The 15,324-nt window shown below is 39.8% G+C and overlaps 1 protein-coding gene across 1 annotated transcript in view; it reads left to right on the forward strand.

Annotated features, from left to right (window-relative positions):
- MID1 (midline 1) overlaps positions 1-15,324 on the forward strand; it is a 546,989-nt gene that overhangs the window by 224,792 nt on the left and 306,873 nt on the right. Inside the window, exon 6 of the mRNA XM_015599319.2 lies at positions 13,056-13,284. The gene's annotated coding sequence lies outside the window, so the exon portion shown is untranslated. The remainder of the gene's footprint in view (positions 1-13,055; positions 13,285-15,324) is intronic.

The raw sequence follows: 15,324 nt of genomic DNA on the forward strand, positions 1-15,324 counted from the left end.
AGGAACCCCCAGGCACTGCGGGTGGGAATGTAAATTGGTACAGCTACTGTGGAAAATAGTATGGAGGTTCCTCAAAAAACTAAGAGTAGAATGACCCAGTCATCTCTCTTCTAGGTATTTACCAAAAAACTTAAAAACATTTATCCGCAAAGAGATATGCACCCCAATGTTCATAGCAGCATCGTTCACAGTGGCCCAGACATGGAAACAACCAAAGTGTCCTTCAGTAGATGACTGCATAAAGAAGAGGTGGTACATATCTACAATGGAATATTACTCGGCCGTAATAAAAGGTGTAACACTGGCATTTGCAACCACATGGATGGATCTTGAGATTGTCATGCTGAGCAAAATAAGTCAGACAGAGAAAGTTGAAAACCATATGATTTCATTGATATGTGAGATATAAAACTGAAAGCAACAAACAAACAGAGACTCACGGGTACAGATAATAGTTTAGTGGTTACCAGAGAGAAAGGGGAAGTGAGGAGGTAGATAAGGGCAAAGGGGGTCAAATATATGATGACAGAAGGAGATTTAACTTTGGGTGGGGAACACACAATGCGATATACGTATGACGTATTATTGAATTGTACACTTGAAACCTATATTATTTTATTACCTAATGTCACCCAAATAAATTTAATTTTAAAGAAGGAGTCCGATATTTTCAAGTGCATCCCGCTACTATTTAAGGAGAGAGAGGGTGGGACAATTACCTCGAAGGAGTAGGGCATACGCTGCCACCACGTTAGCTAGAGTTACATCACGTTTTACCTTTTCAGCAGGCTTCCACCTGTACTTTCTTGATATCAGCACGGGGGGTGGGAGGAATTAATTTTGCTACTGCATTTGAAGCTGTTGACCATGCAAGCCAGTCTCCAGGGACATTAAACAAATGACTAAACATTTATAAAAAGATACTTGCTCTTGTTCATCTCATTTTATCCTCAGAGAACACCTAAGAGGTAGTATCCCTCCCTTTTTACAGATGATGGCATCAAACAGCCTCAAAGAGATTTTATAATGGCACACCCATCGTCATCTGTCTACTTCCTAGTTGCATGCCTGTGTTCTACTCAGCTGTGGTGCAGAAGACTCTGATACATAATGAGAAAGCAGACTCAGGGATATTGATTCAAAGGAAGTGACCCAAGTTATTCTAATTATGGTCTTGTCGATGATTAAAGTTAGTATGAATACCAGTTACGTATCCTTAAAAATGTGTCGTGATTTATTTTAGATGATAATGATTGAGTACTTGCTGTGTGCAAGCCACTGGCTCATGGGACAGGGCACCACACAAAGATGTCTTCTTCTGTCTCCTAGATGGGAAGTTAGATACAACTCTCTTTGCTTTTAGACACCAGATCTCTTCGGCCCTTTGTTTCTCATTTCTTTGGTCTGAATCAGCTGGGGCTCTGGCTCTTGATATTTAAAGAAAAGCTTCTTATATTTTAAAAATATCCATGTTCCCCTCAAGAAACCTACTTTTATATATTAAGTGACCTTTGGTTTTCAGGTTATTGTGATCTTCTGTAAGTTTACTAGCTTGATTCAGCAAATCAATTGACTTACGTTTCCTAAGCAGTATCTGAAAGCGGTGTGCACAAAAAAGTGTGTTGCCACCTGGTCCGCAAGAAAAGAGTGATAGAGGAGGAGCATGGGGGATTCCAAAATGTTTTCTTGCATTCCTTACCTACTAGTATAGCTTATTATTAAAATGCATATGTATTATGCATATTATCATATGCAATAGATTCACTAATCTTTCTTACTTCAACGGTCATGCCAGGTTGAAGCCTGGATGTTTTACTAGAAAATCATTTCATTCATTTACTTCTTCTATAAGTATGTAGATACATAGAGATAGAGACAATCAGTAGTTGTTACCTGGGGGAGCTTCTTCCCCTTCCCCACCTGGAACATTTGGCGATATCGGCGCATATTTGGTTGTCACAACTGAGAGAGGGAGAAGCTACTCTTATCTAGTGGGTAGAGGCCAAGGATGCTGCTCGACATCCCACAATGCACAGGACAGCCTCATCTTCTCTCTCTCAATCTCTCTCTCTCTCTCTCTCTCTCTGTCTGTCTGTCTGTCTGTCTCTCTCTCTCTCTCTCTCTCTCTCTCTCTCTCTCTCTCTCTCTCTCTCTCTCTCTCTCTCTCTCTCTCTCTCTCTCTCTCTCTCTCTCTCTCTCACACACACACACACACACACACACACAACAAAGAATTATCTGATCCAAAATGTCAATAGTGCCGAGCTTCAGAAACTGATAGATAGATAGATACATAGATACATAGATACATAGATAGACAGACAGACAGACAGACACATACATACATACATTCATACATACATAGGAATAAAACTAGATATATACTAAATGCCAGTCATTGTGCCCCACAGAGAATGACCAGCATAACTTAACATAAAGTCATTATGCCTTTACACCTCTAATTCCCAGCCTTGTTTTCAGTCTATGTACACATCCAATTCTTTACTGGGAGAAATGAAGTTTGGCCTCTCCCAGGACTTATTGCATTTCTAATCAGCATTTTTTTTTTTTAGGAGTAAAACCACCAAAACATGCATTTCTAGGTGCAGTTAATTTTCTGTACAGAATACATAGTTCCTAGCACTGATAACGAATTCAACAGACTTAATCAGATTCAGCTTTGGTATGCTGTTTCAGTGGGAAAGGAAAACAAATAGAAGAGGGCACTTTAGAACTTTGGCTCTTGTTAAAGAGTTTATGTAATTTGCCGTATAAAAGTTTAAAACCCAGTGCACAAGAACTTCACATTTATGATATAAAACTAATTCAAGATGAAATATGCAGCCCCCTGAGATATCTTTCCAGATCTATCTCCTTACTCTCCCACTTCCAACATGCCAACCATTACCAAAATCTCAGTTTCTAGAGATTTCTTCCATGCACTATGGTATGTGGATTCTCTGATCGATATCAATAAAAGATTTGGAGACCTGGGTGTGCGTAGCCTATCCATGAACCTTGAAATACGTGTTTGGACTGATTTAAGGCACACGCTAATCAAATACCTTTGATTGCCTGTTAATATCTCACACTTAACCTTGTCAAGACTACCCTGAGTTATGGCTAGTGCTATTTCGAGTCCTTTATAGGAAAAAAAAAAAAAAAAAAAGAAAGTGTAAATGATTGCACACTGGTCTTAAGAAATTCTTAGCATGAATTAACTGCAGATAAACTGTGGGGTTAAATGATTGAGAAAACTTCTATGAAATACTGGGGCTCTTCTTTTAAGAAGAGAACCTCAAAAGTCTTAATATGTGTAACCGTGAAAACTTATTCGTATCTTAGAGATTATTTTTTAAGTATCCTTTTTTTTTTTTTTACATTAAATCTATTCCCAGGTAGACCAAAAACTAGATTGCTCCCTAAATAGAAATACTTATTAGGATAAGTCAAGGCCAATTCTAAATGTCTCCTGTTGGCACTAGGACACTAGAGTGTGTGGGATTCTCAACTCAGTGGCACACAACACCTTTCAGTGGCAAAAGCTTGGTGATTACTCTTTCCAAGGTTCTTGAAAAACTTGCCAAACATTGACACATCTGCAAAACCTTCAGAATCACAGAAAAAAATACCGAACATTTGAAAATAGAAAAAGGAAGAGAAATTTCTCAGTATTCTCATATGTTTCTAACCTATGTCAAGTCTCTGAGTTCTTTTCAAGAATGATCCTTTCTTCTGATCCCTGTGGCTTACCAGAATAGCAGGGAACCACATAATAAGGCAGTGGGACTCTAACACCCTCCAGAGCCTGCCAGTCTATTTCCTTATCTGTCTGTTGCTCTTTGCATGTCCCCGCCTCTGTGTCACTGTCCTTTTTGGATGGATCTTCTCTCCATCCGGGTTTTCCTTCTTTGGCCACAATGTAAAACTAATGTGGTGTATTGTTTTGTTCTTCTCGTTTTGGGTGTTTTTTAATTTTTTTTTTTAATTTTTGAATAACTTTAGATTAACAAAAAAGTTTCAAAGAAAACACAGAGCGATCCCATAGACCTTTTATCTGGGTTCCCTGGATGTTAATGTTTTCTATTACTGTGGTACTTTTGTCAAAACTAAGAAACCAACATCAGTACGTTACTGTTAAGTAAACTCCAGGCTTTATTTGGATTTCTCTAGTTTCTTCACAAATGCCTTCTTTTTGGCAGCCTGATCTGGAGCTTTTAGCCCCTAGAACTCTGAGAAATGAATTCTTGTTGTTTATAAGCCACCTGGTCTGTGGGATCTTGTTATAGCAGCCCTAATGGACTGAGACATTAGGTTTACCTGTTGTTTTCTCATGATTAGACTGGGGTTGTGGGTTTGGGGGAAAATACCACAGAGGCAAAGTACCCTTCTCATCACATCATAACTTATCACTGGTAATGTGTCCTTCCCAACATCACTTATCACTGGTAATGTGTTCCAGTTGATTTTTAATACCACTAAATGCACATTGCTCTTAATTTAAAAACAAGAAAATGGAACATTTTATATGTTTCACTAAAACATAACTTTTGAAACTCTTCCAACCTTTCTTTATTCCTACTCTAATATGTGAATGTGTATCTGACATGTAGTATTTACCCATTATTACTTAGTGAGTGAATGAATGAATGAATGAATGACTATATATCTGTTTCTATCCATATCTATACCATGGGTCAGGGCCCCTGGGTGGAAAACAAGAAAAATCTTAGGTAGCCTAGATGCTAACCATTTGATAGTCCAACCACTGTTATCGATCTGGGTTTTAAAGAGCTAATTAAAAATAACTTTGGAAAACTATGATTTATTTCCATCTCCGTAAAAGAATGTTCTAAGTTTTCATTTGGTTTTGATATTCAACTGTGGTGTTTTAAACAGTGCTAATGAAGTGAGAACTAAGCATTTAGAAGTGAGGAAATACAGACCTTGGGAAATGGGGAGGTGGCTTAGAATTATTATTGTAAAATTACTTGTTTTCATTGCTCTTTGAGGATTTTTCCCTCCTGCGTGGTTATTTGCCATCTCATTAAAAGAGAAACTCAACGACATCATCTTGAAACACCTGCCTAGCCAAATGGAAAAAGGCAGGCTTCTAAGAGCTGTGGTTTATTTTCTCTGTAGCCTGACCGAGTTTTCAGGCTTTACTCAAAGCAGTGTATTTTACTCTGCCAACAGACGGAACTGAAAGATACAAAGTCAAGTCAATTGTTTAAAAATTCAACTTGCTTTGTTTTGCGGAACATGCGTTCCCTCAAAGCTAAGTTTAAAAGGCCGAAATGATCGTTGGTAGCACGGGTGGCTTGGGGAATATTGAGGGGAGAAGTCAGCTTCTCTTGCGCCCAGGCATCCAGAGGAATCCTCCTTCACTATGGGGAAGCGAGGGGACCAGACCGATCTGAGGTAATGAGTTTCTTCGATGTCTCATTCTTTTCTACATTGGTTGTTAACAATTTTAAACTGTCCTGGCATTTCACGAGCAATATGAAGGCCAGAAGTCCCTGAAGGTGGGGGGTGGTTTGTGGGTGTGGGAGTGGAGTGGGGGTTGGGGGGGAATATGTAATCTCTTCTGTTTTGAGAGTAAACATTCTTGACTAAAAAAGAAGGTGCAAAACATCTTCTCTTTCTACCATTGACAATGGGTCTAAAATTCAGATGATAGGTCCATGGGGGAAATATGAACGATTTCTAGCCTTTGCTCTTCTTTGGGTTCAAAAACCATTAAGAAAACCCTGGGTGACCTCCCCCCCCGCAAAAAAAAAAGTTTTTTATAGGGAATCAAATGCCTAAAGATCAGTTTAAAATAGAATTTCAGAAATAAACTCCTCAAGAAAATTCATATGCTACAGCAGATTTGGTGTTAGGGTACTTGGACACTCAATTGCGAAGGAAAGGTTTCTTAAGATAAGCATTTGTGTTTCAAATTTCCCCCACTTGGCTCTTTATGATAACAGCTTTTGTAAATAGCATAGCAGTTGAAACATTTATTATTGGAACAGAAATGCAATTACATGCAGATGTTGTCCTGTGATTCATTGCTTTGTGCTATACACATTTTAAAGCTGGAGGAAGGACAAGCAGGTCATCAAGTAAATGCTCTAGGCTGAGCTCCACTTTTTCTCTTGACTTGAGTTATCTAATCTCTTTTGTGAGTGTTGCCACAATCAAGGACTCCGTGGCCCTTCTTGGCAGGCTTTTACATCGTGCAATTACTCCAACTACCGTCAAGAGTGTCTTTTCATCCAACATAAATGTTCTTTGCTTAATCCAAAACTGGTTCTTTCTCCAACATTCCTGTTTCGAAGAATATAAAATGACCACCACGTTTATTTTTTCAAGTTTATCCTTGTTTTCTACTCTTTGTCAAAGTGGGGCTTATTCTTTTAATTTAATTTAATTTTTTTTGCTTGGCATTGAAGAGAGCTACGAAGGAAAGAAAGTGGCTAAATTGTCATGTAAGCATTGGAGGTGGGATGGCTGGTGTCAGTCCCGGTTGTCACGGGTGGCCTCCCAATGGAAAAGACTTTTGCATAAATTCTGAGGGTTTAAGGGTTAGAGTGAAGATGCCAGATCTGTTGGTTTCCTATTGCTTTTGTAACGAATTATCACGAGTCTAATGGCTTGAAACGGCCCAAGTTTATTATCTTATAGTTCTCAAGGTCAGAAGTCCAATACAGGTCTCATGGAGCTAAAATCAAGGTGTGGACAGGGCTGCATTCTTTCTGGAGGCTCTCGGGGAGAATCTGTCCCCGACCTCTAGAGGCTGCTCACATTCCTTGGATCATGGTCTCCTCTCTACATTTTCGAAGCCACCAGTAGCTGGTCGGGTCCCTCACACATCACTTGGCTCAGACACTGATTCTTCTGCCTCCCTCTTTTACATTATAAAGACTTAGTGATTACGTTGGGCCCACCTGGGTAGTCCAACATAATCCTTTTATATTAAAGTCAGTCTATTAGGGATCTTAATTCCATCTGCGACCTTAATTTCTCATTGCTATTTAACATAACATAGTCACAGGTTCCAGAGACTCTGCTGTGGACATCTCTGGGGGACCACTATTCTGCTTAGCACACTAGAGAGGGTGTTTCAGGCAGTAGGAAGAACATATGCAAAGGTCCTGAGGTCTGAACAAGGTGGGCGTGTTGGGGAAAGAGAAAGAAGGCCAGTATGGCTGGACAGGGTGCTATGAGATTAGTTTGGAGAGGCTGGCAGAGATCGTATTATGGGCCAAAGTTCTGTGGGCCGTGGTACAGAACCAGATTGTATTCTAATTATGAGAGACTACCACGAGAGGCTTTAAGCAGAGAAGTGGCGTGATCTGAAGTATATTTTTAAAAGATGGTTTTGGCTTCTCTTCTACCCATTTGTATTAAGCAGAGAATGTAAGGAAGATTACGTGAAGGTGGGACAAAGTAAGGTACAGAATAGTTAAGAAGATTACGTGCTTCCTTGAGGGTGATTATGCCTCTGAGGGGTCTGGAAAAGAGTGTTACTTCTACAATTTCAAAGGTATGCTAGATGCACAAGGACCACAGACAGAGCAGGCTTCAAACCTTCACTAAAGAAATTATAGGCCTGGGGTGTGACTACTCACCCTGACTTGCCCGATTAGGAATTTATGATCAGATCACCCTGTGAGGCTGCTTTCTCACTGAACTTATATATATATATATATCTCCTCATTTTTGTCTACAGATCAGAAAGGGAGGGGGGTGTGGGAGCACGTGGGGGAGGGAAGGAGAGATGGGGTATTGAGTGCTGGGCTTTCCCTGAGGCACCCAAAAAAGACACTACAGGACTTCATCGCATTTCATATGGGCTCTTCGTTCTCCCGGCTCCTATGCATTTGGTGTTTATCATGTCTAGAATTATGACTCCTGGGAACCTGGGTCCTACTTCCTTCTCTATCACCACTAGCTCATTAACATCAGACAATGGACTTAACCTCTCCTTGTCTCTGTTTTTACCTCTGCCCAATAAGGACAACATTTGCTTCATCGACTTCAACTAGTTATGAAGAACTTGGAAAAAATTAACAGTTTATGTGCATATTTCTGCTTCACAAATTTTTATTTCCTTTCATTTCATCATTGTAATCCTTCTCTAGGTTTTATTATATCTTTTCATCATTAATTATTTTTGTACCTGAAAGACAATATAATTGTTAAATATTTGAAAAATTTAGAAGGTAAATTATATTTTGGATTTTATTTTCATGACACTTTCAAGAATTACATACCCTAATTCTTTCTTAATATTTAATAAGAAGGCTAGTGTAGTAACATTTTTGGCTAATGCATTTCACCAAAGTTTTCACCAGCACGTGTATGGAAAGCACTATTAAAGGAACTTGAACAATAGGAAAATGGCCAAAATGGAGTCCCTCTTGCCTACAAGGCACTTGCAATCAAGTTTGTACCTTGCCATTGTGGGACACATACTGTAGAGAGCAGAGGTCTGCAAAGTATAACCCAAGGTTGGCTGCCTGGTTTTCTAAATAAAAGTTTACTGGGAAACAGCCATGCCCATTCATTTGTATATTGTCTATGGCTGTTTTAGAGCACAGCAGCAGAGTACAGAAGTTGCAGTAGAGAGGCTCATGGCTGGCAAAATCAAAAATATTTATTATCTGGCCCTTTGCAGAAAAAGTTTGCTGACTCCTGACCTAGGACATTGATTTAGTCTTTCGGAAGTATCTGCTTTTGTTTCTGCGTTTGCTCTGGTTCCTTATTTCTCATAACGGGATCCCCAGTGAAGCAGCTCACTGAGGATGTCTCTGTTCCAGAGCTTCCATGCTTATTTTTACCCACCAAAGGCTTTACGTAAAAGTGCCAAGCCGCCAGTGTATACTTACTTCCCAGGCTAACAATAGCTCAATATAGTTTTTCTACCATTTATTTTATAGACCTTTCCTTCTAATTCTCTATTTATCACTATTGAACACAAGCTTCTTTCTTAACATCATTTCCCCCTGCTACTCTTCAAGGTCATTTTAAATTATAATACAATCCTCTGTGGTGTCAGCTACCCAATTTGGCACCATCTGCAAATTAAATCGACCTGTGTTTTATTTCATCACTCGTGACTGATAGAAAGATTAGGAAGAGGCCGCCTCTTCCTAATCGACATCTTTTGTAAATGCCATTGTCCCTCAGGGTTCAGCCGGAAGCACTAGGAATCTCTGTGTCCACCTTTACGCTCCCACTCTTATAGAAACTGGATCTAGTCAGTAATTTCTAAACTGAAAATGCTAGTCTTTATGCCAGAAGGGGCACTGAATATGCCTACTTAACCGATCCTTTCCTCCAGCCAAATGATTTGCCATCTCTGTCACGTCTTCATTTGTCATGTATTCTAGTTCTCTCTCTTTCCTTGAAGTTAAGCGGGGCCAGAAGACTTGCTCTGGCCAATGAAAGATGAGCGGAACTTTAAGTATCTCTCATGGAGTGAAGTTTTGAAAGGGAGAGCGTGAATCACCAAGTCCGTTTCCTGCCTCAGCAACCATGGAAATATGTGCCGAAAGGAACCTTCATCAGCCTGGTTGCCTGAGCGGCTGTGAATAGGAGAGTCCTTCCTGTGGATCTGTGTAAACATGCAGCATGAGCGAGAGACACTCCTTTATTGGTATAAGCCACTGTCATCTGGGGGTTGCTTGTTACCAAAGCATAACCTCACCCATCCTGCCCGATACAGCTATTGAGGACCGTAACATTTTCCTAGAAAACTCCATCAAAGCTAGAGACCACTCTTTTTTCTGTGTATCCTTTTCTGTATGTATCTTTCATAGACCCATATCCATAGCACCACTTAAATGTTTATTGCATGGAAGTGATTTAATAACCGATTAGTAGATAGATAACTGACTACAATATTTAAGGAACTTTGTTTTTCATCACTTTTTTTTTAATAAAGAATTAATGATAAAAATAACTCCATGAACATCTAGCTTCCTGAGCATCTTCAAGATGCCTTTCAATCGAATGTGCTGGTGCTCTTCAATTGTTCAATAAAAGGACGTTGTCGTTATATACAGATGCATCAGTTTTTACCTTTTCCTGGTATTTTATTTGGCTCAGCCCAGGTCTACCAAGTCTAATCATGGTAAAGCTGGCCTCTGCTACTAACTACATGCACTAACTACAGTGAGAGCATTAGCTTGGAAATCTGTCTATTAATATTTCTACATTGATGCGAAACTTCGATTAAACATTCTTGTGTTATGAGAAATTTGGGAAAACATTAGAGTTTCATATTCCATAATATGGATTTGCATAGTCTTTCCTGAAAGCTCTATGGGTGGGGTGGGGGGCTAACTTGCTCCTGGCTGTATTCCTAGGACCTAGCAAAATGCCTGCACCATAAAAAAGCATCAATTAATATGTGCAGAATGATTTTTTTAAGTCTCATTAGGAACTTTCAGTAATCTGTGAGATGTGCAGCCATTTTTATTTCCACTTTGGAGGTGAGGCTCAGAAGTGTTAAATAATTTACCCAAGGTCACATGACCAAGAGATGGAACGGAAATGGAAGCATCTTCTGACTCTGAGGTGTCGGCTCTTTCTTGGATAGGGTGGTATACCTAGGATGCAGTAGAAATGGTAAGCGTTCTGAAGTCTGCTGGACCAAGATTTGAATCATAGCTCAACTACTCATTAGTCATATGTCATTGGGAATTTCTAAAATCTGTCCTCTGATGTTTTCTTTACACCACAATGATATTTTCTCCCCTTAAGTAAGTCTCGTATTTTATTTAGTTTCCCATAGTGCTGCTTATTGGCACAGTGTAATTATTCAGCTGTAAGTACTCTCTCGTTGGGGTCTTCTATGGTTAGGTTGAATTCATGCTGCTTCAGAGAACCAGCCTCCCCCCAACCATTTCTTGAGCTATCCAAAATGGAATTAGCAGAGGGTTGTATTCCCTCTTTGAAATAAGCTACTTTGAGATCCAAATTTCATTTTGACCTTTCGATTCAATAATTATTGCCCAAGATAGTTTGTGTTTAAAACCTAAATGGTTGTTTGCTTAAAATTGTAAGAACAAATTTGAAGGCCAGCTTAAGGCACTTAAAGGTTTAGCCTGCCCTAGAAAAAAATGCATTCTTTGTCTTGCATCAACATGTTAATAAAGTCTAAAGTTCCTGCATAAACAGAACTTGCTTCAGTGGGAATTATGAGAACATAAAGGTGCAGGATCATAAATGGACTATATTAGTGAAAGCCATTTACCTAGCAAGGCACACGGAGTTTTATTTAAGATTAATGAAAACCCAATAAGTAGAAAACACTAATATTCCTTCCAGTGAAGGAGTCAAGATGAGTCTTAACTTGATACAATAGAAACCTGTGTACTGTGAACAGAAAAATGTGTGCAATATTTGCAAAGTTATATTTTCATAATATTTTATAACCCAAATTCATATTCAATAAAAATACACTTCCTATCTCATTTTATGACCTTTCTGGAGTCACTTAAAGGCAGTCATTTTAGCAGTAAGTTATGACTTTATAAAGAGTATTTTAATCAGTTTGTATATTGCATTTAAACTCTCTGGACACATGATTATTAAAAATTATATTTGACCATGGAAAACTGCCATCTTAATGTTCTTCTGCCTCTTTAACTTGACTCTATTTTTGGAAATTCTATCGGAGTCGAATTCTAGAAGATCTGGGATCTTGGATCTTCCACAAACTGATCAGGAGACTCTGGACCAATCAGTTTATCTCTGCCAGCCAAATTTGTTATCGTGGAAAAGAAATAATAACGCCCACTTCATCGCGTTCCCATGGCAATATCAATAGAAATTGTACGTGCAAATCTTTGCCCAGCGTAAAATGCTATTCTAGGATAAGTTACCCTTCTAGACAGTGTGATTTGTGCACTTTACTGCTCTTAACAGAAACTCTTCATGATCGGTTTGTGTTGAGGCTGGCTTAGGGAGTGTGTAAACATTCATTTTCTCCCCTTTCCCGAGCAGAAACTTAAAACACAGCACTGAGGGATTTTTACTGAGACTGTCACTGCTCACAGAGCAGTGACCAGTGGATGAAATAAGAACAAAGGATCCACTTTAAGATAGGTTTTATTTAGCAGGCAGTCTTCACCTCTAACACTCAGGTATCAGAAAGTCTTGTGTCTCTATAGTAAGATTTCAGTAGAATTGGTTAGAATTAAAAAGAATGATTACTTTACTCAGTGGTAGGTGAATGTAGGGGAAAGAGGCAATTATTGGACAATCGTTATAAGTTACATACTTACATTTAAAAACTATGTATTGAGCCTGGAGTTACGCCTTCCCTCAGAGTTCTTTTAACAATGTATTTTCTTATCTTCTTAAGTCCAGGAAGTTGGTTAAAAACTTTTACTTATAATTATGCAAATTCACAAGTCTTAGATTTCTTTCCCGAAACCATCAAATAACATTTCAACATGTAGGCTCAGGAGGGTTATTACAGGAAATAAATAGATGCCATTATGTGTCATTTCAGCCATCAAAGAATACAGTAGCAATTATTGCAATATAAAGGGAGTACACTCAAAATGATCACATTGCATTATCTACTAAAGGCCTGGGAAAGTTGGATAACTATTAGTTACTATGCTCAAATAAGGCATTTGAGCCTCATTTGATAGAGGTTGATTCACATTCTCTTCCTAGCGCATGTTCTATTCACTTCTTTGAAAATAATTTCAAGACAAGTTACCCTGGTTTTAAAAACATGAAAGATAAATGATCACATCCTATACTTCGGTTTTTCTCCCTACAATGCCTTCAGATAATAAAAGGTTGGTCACAGCCCATGATATAAAATACTAGCTGTTGACTCACAGTTACATTAGAAGGGCCAATTTTACAGACTGCCAGGATAAAGATGATTTTAATTAAATCGCACAAATCCCTTTGTACTGCAACCAAACCCTATGTGGGCTGACTGACTCTGAGCCATTCTGGCTTGTGTAGAGTTAACCAGGTTACCGGATTCCTAGTTAACTTCTCTCACCAGGAATGCAATTCATGTTTACCTATATAAGGAAACCTGTTCAGCTGACCTGAGTTTGGCGGATTTTTGCGCTGACTGGGAGGCGAGTAAGCACACAGCCTGGAGAAGGGGGAGTGATTCGGAGCTGGACAGAGCAAGCTTCCTGAACGCCCCAGCCATTCAGCTGATCCGAGGCAGCCTGCTTGGAGGACCTACAGGTTTGCCTCTTCCAGATCACAGCTGTGGAACACAGCCCCGTCCTGGGAAAAATGGGGAAGCCGGTGAGTCTTACTGATCTCTTTCTGCTCGTTTCTGCTAAGTGGCAGCCTCTTCTCTCACCCAGGAAGCAAAGGGAGAGGCTTAGCTCAGCCTCTCACCCCACGGCTCCTTCCTGAACAAACACAATGCTTCGCGAATACCTCCAGACAACTTTTCCTGCCTGTTCTGTACCCCAAGAATCCACAGAGGCAATGATTTTTAGCACTTTAGACATTCCAGAGAGCGTTTTCACTAGGCAAGAGTTTCTAGACCATCACGACGAGCGAACTTTCTCATCTTCGTTGCGCTCTCACACCCTGGAAATGAGCCTTGGGCTGCTCTGCGAGAAGGCTGAGTCCCCAAGGAAGTAATAGTAAATCTAAGCGGGGTTCTTACGGCTGCAGGCAGTGTGATATTCTGCAGAAGTGCAATTTGTCACTAAAAAGGCAGGGTGAAGGTATCATTTTTCATTCATGCAGCAGCAAAATCCTTGCATCCTACCCGTGTAATAAAGGACACCTTCTGAGACACAGGAAAGAAAGAAGCCAAGCTGGGCTCTTTGTTCTAGACAATGTAAAGAAGCTCACGCTTGCATTTTGACAAGTAGCGTATGTCTATTTATATATAAGGCGAGAACGATGAATAAAGACTTTATGTCAAAGGCGTTGCGGTCGCTCGAGTTAAAATGTGGCTTTATTCTATATGTATACAAAGATCTCAATCTGAATGTAGATAAACATGGAAATGTGAAAGGGTTTAACAGACTTGCAGGGAGATTTTAGTTCTACTTAGGGGCAGCCAATTATCAGAGACAACTGAGAGGGAAAACCGTCTCAACCCAGTTTGGGGGCACAGGTAAAACTTTTGAAGAAAGTCGATTCGTTTATAGTATAGCTGAAAAAAACGATTTGGAATCAGGTACAAATTGTTGTTGTTGTTGTTGTTGTTCCGTAGCAAGGCGGTTTCTTAATTGAGTTAGCGTGGATAAATGTTTTGAATATTTGACTGCTCATCTATCAGAGAAATATTGTCATTTTCTGTCACACGCGGCGACTCAATCCTAGGAGTTTAGGGAGCAGGATTGTGCTACTGATGACAGCAAGTGGCACGAGGACCCAATTTCAGCTTTCTTATATTAAGAAGTTAATTTCTTCAAGTCCAGAAAAGGAATCAGCGCAAGCCAGCCGATTTCAGAGAACGACGACCTTTTTTAAAAATTGCAAGTCATAGTCCAATCCCCGGTTAATTGAATACAGGGAATGGCAACTGCTTATTCATAACAACAAAAGCTGTGGCCAGTTTTATTTAGGGCCCTTGACTTGAAAAAGCACAACTCCTCAGAGTGACGCGATTTAAACGAAACCTGCTCAACTTTAGGAGAAGGAGACCTAGAAAAGCAGGGTGTGTGATACAGTAGACGTTTCAGTAAATAAACTTCACGGCACAAGCAGCAGAAACGGGGAGACTATTGCAAATGTTTGAAAGCTCGTTATCTCCTAGGTGCCGCTCAGAAAAACAGGAGTCTCGATATTGCGTTGCTTTAAGTGGGAATCAGTAACCCAGGAAACACAAAACACTATTTAAAAAATATACGGTTAATAACAGATGTTTGTACCGGGTTGTCTCACCCTGCCGATGAGATGGCCTCAAGCCAAATCAACCAGCACGTCCGCCGTTTTTCCTGCGAGTTGATATGTACACAGTTATTATGCACTAATTACATCAACAGCTATGGGACTATATAACCAGCAAGATAGATAAGTCTCCTGGGGTGGGGAGGGCCGGGGGTAAGCACAGGGGTTTGAATCTCATGTTTAGAGTTCTCCTCGCAATGGCATATGAATTATTGTAGATGGCTGGGAGTCCACTTATCCTTGGCTCCTCGGCAGCTCATTTGGGGGCAATAATGGTGATTGTTGTATTTAACACTTTGGTGTTAATAGAGTTGCAGGAGGATTTCTTCTTGATGGTGAAAGTTAGTTCAGTGTCCGAACTAATCCTCCAATGAAAGGCAGTTAGGACACGGTGGTGTCGCATTAACCCTTTCGAGTCACTGGTACTGT

This window comes from Pteropus alecto, unplaced genomic scaffold, assembly GCF_000325575.1.
Source record: "Pteropus alecto unplaced genomic scaffold, ASM32557v1 scaffold511, whole genome shotgun sequence".
In the NCBI taxonomy this organism is placed as follows: Eukaryota; Metazoa; Chordata; class Mammalia; order Chiroptera; family Pteropodidae; genus Pteropus; species Pteropus alecto.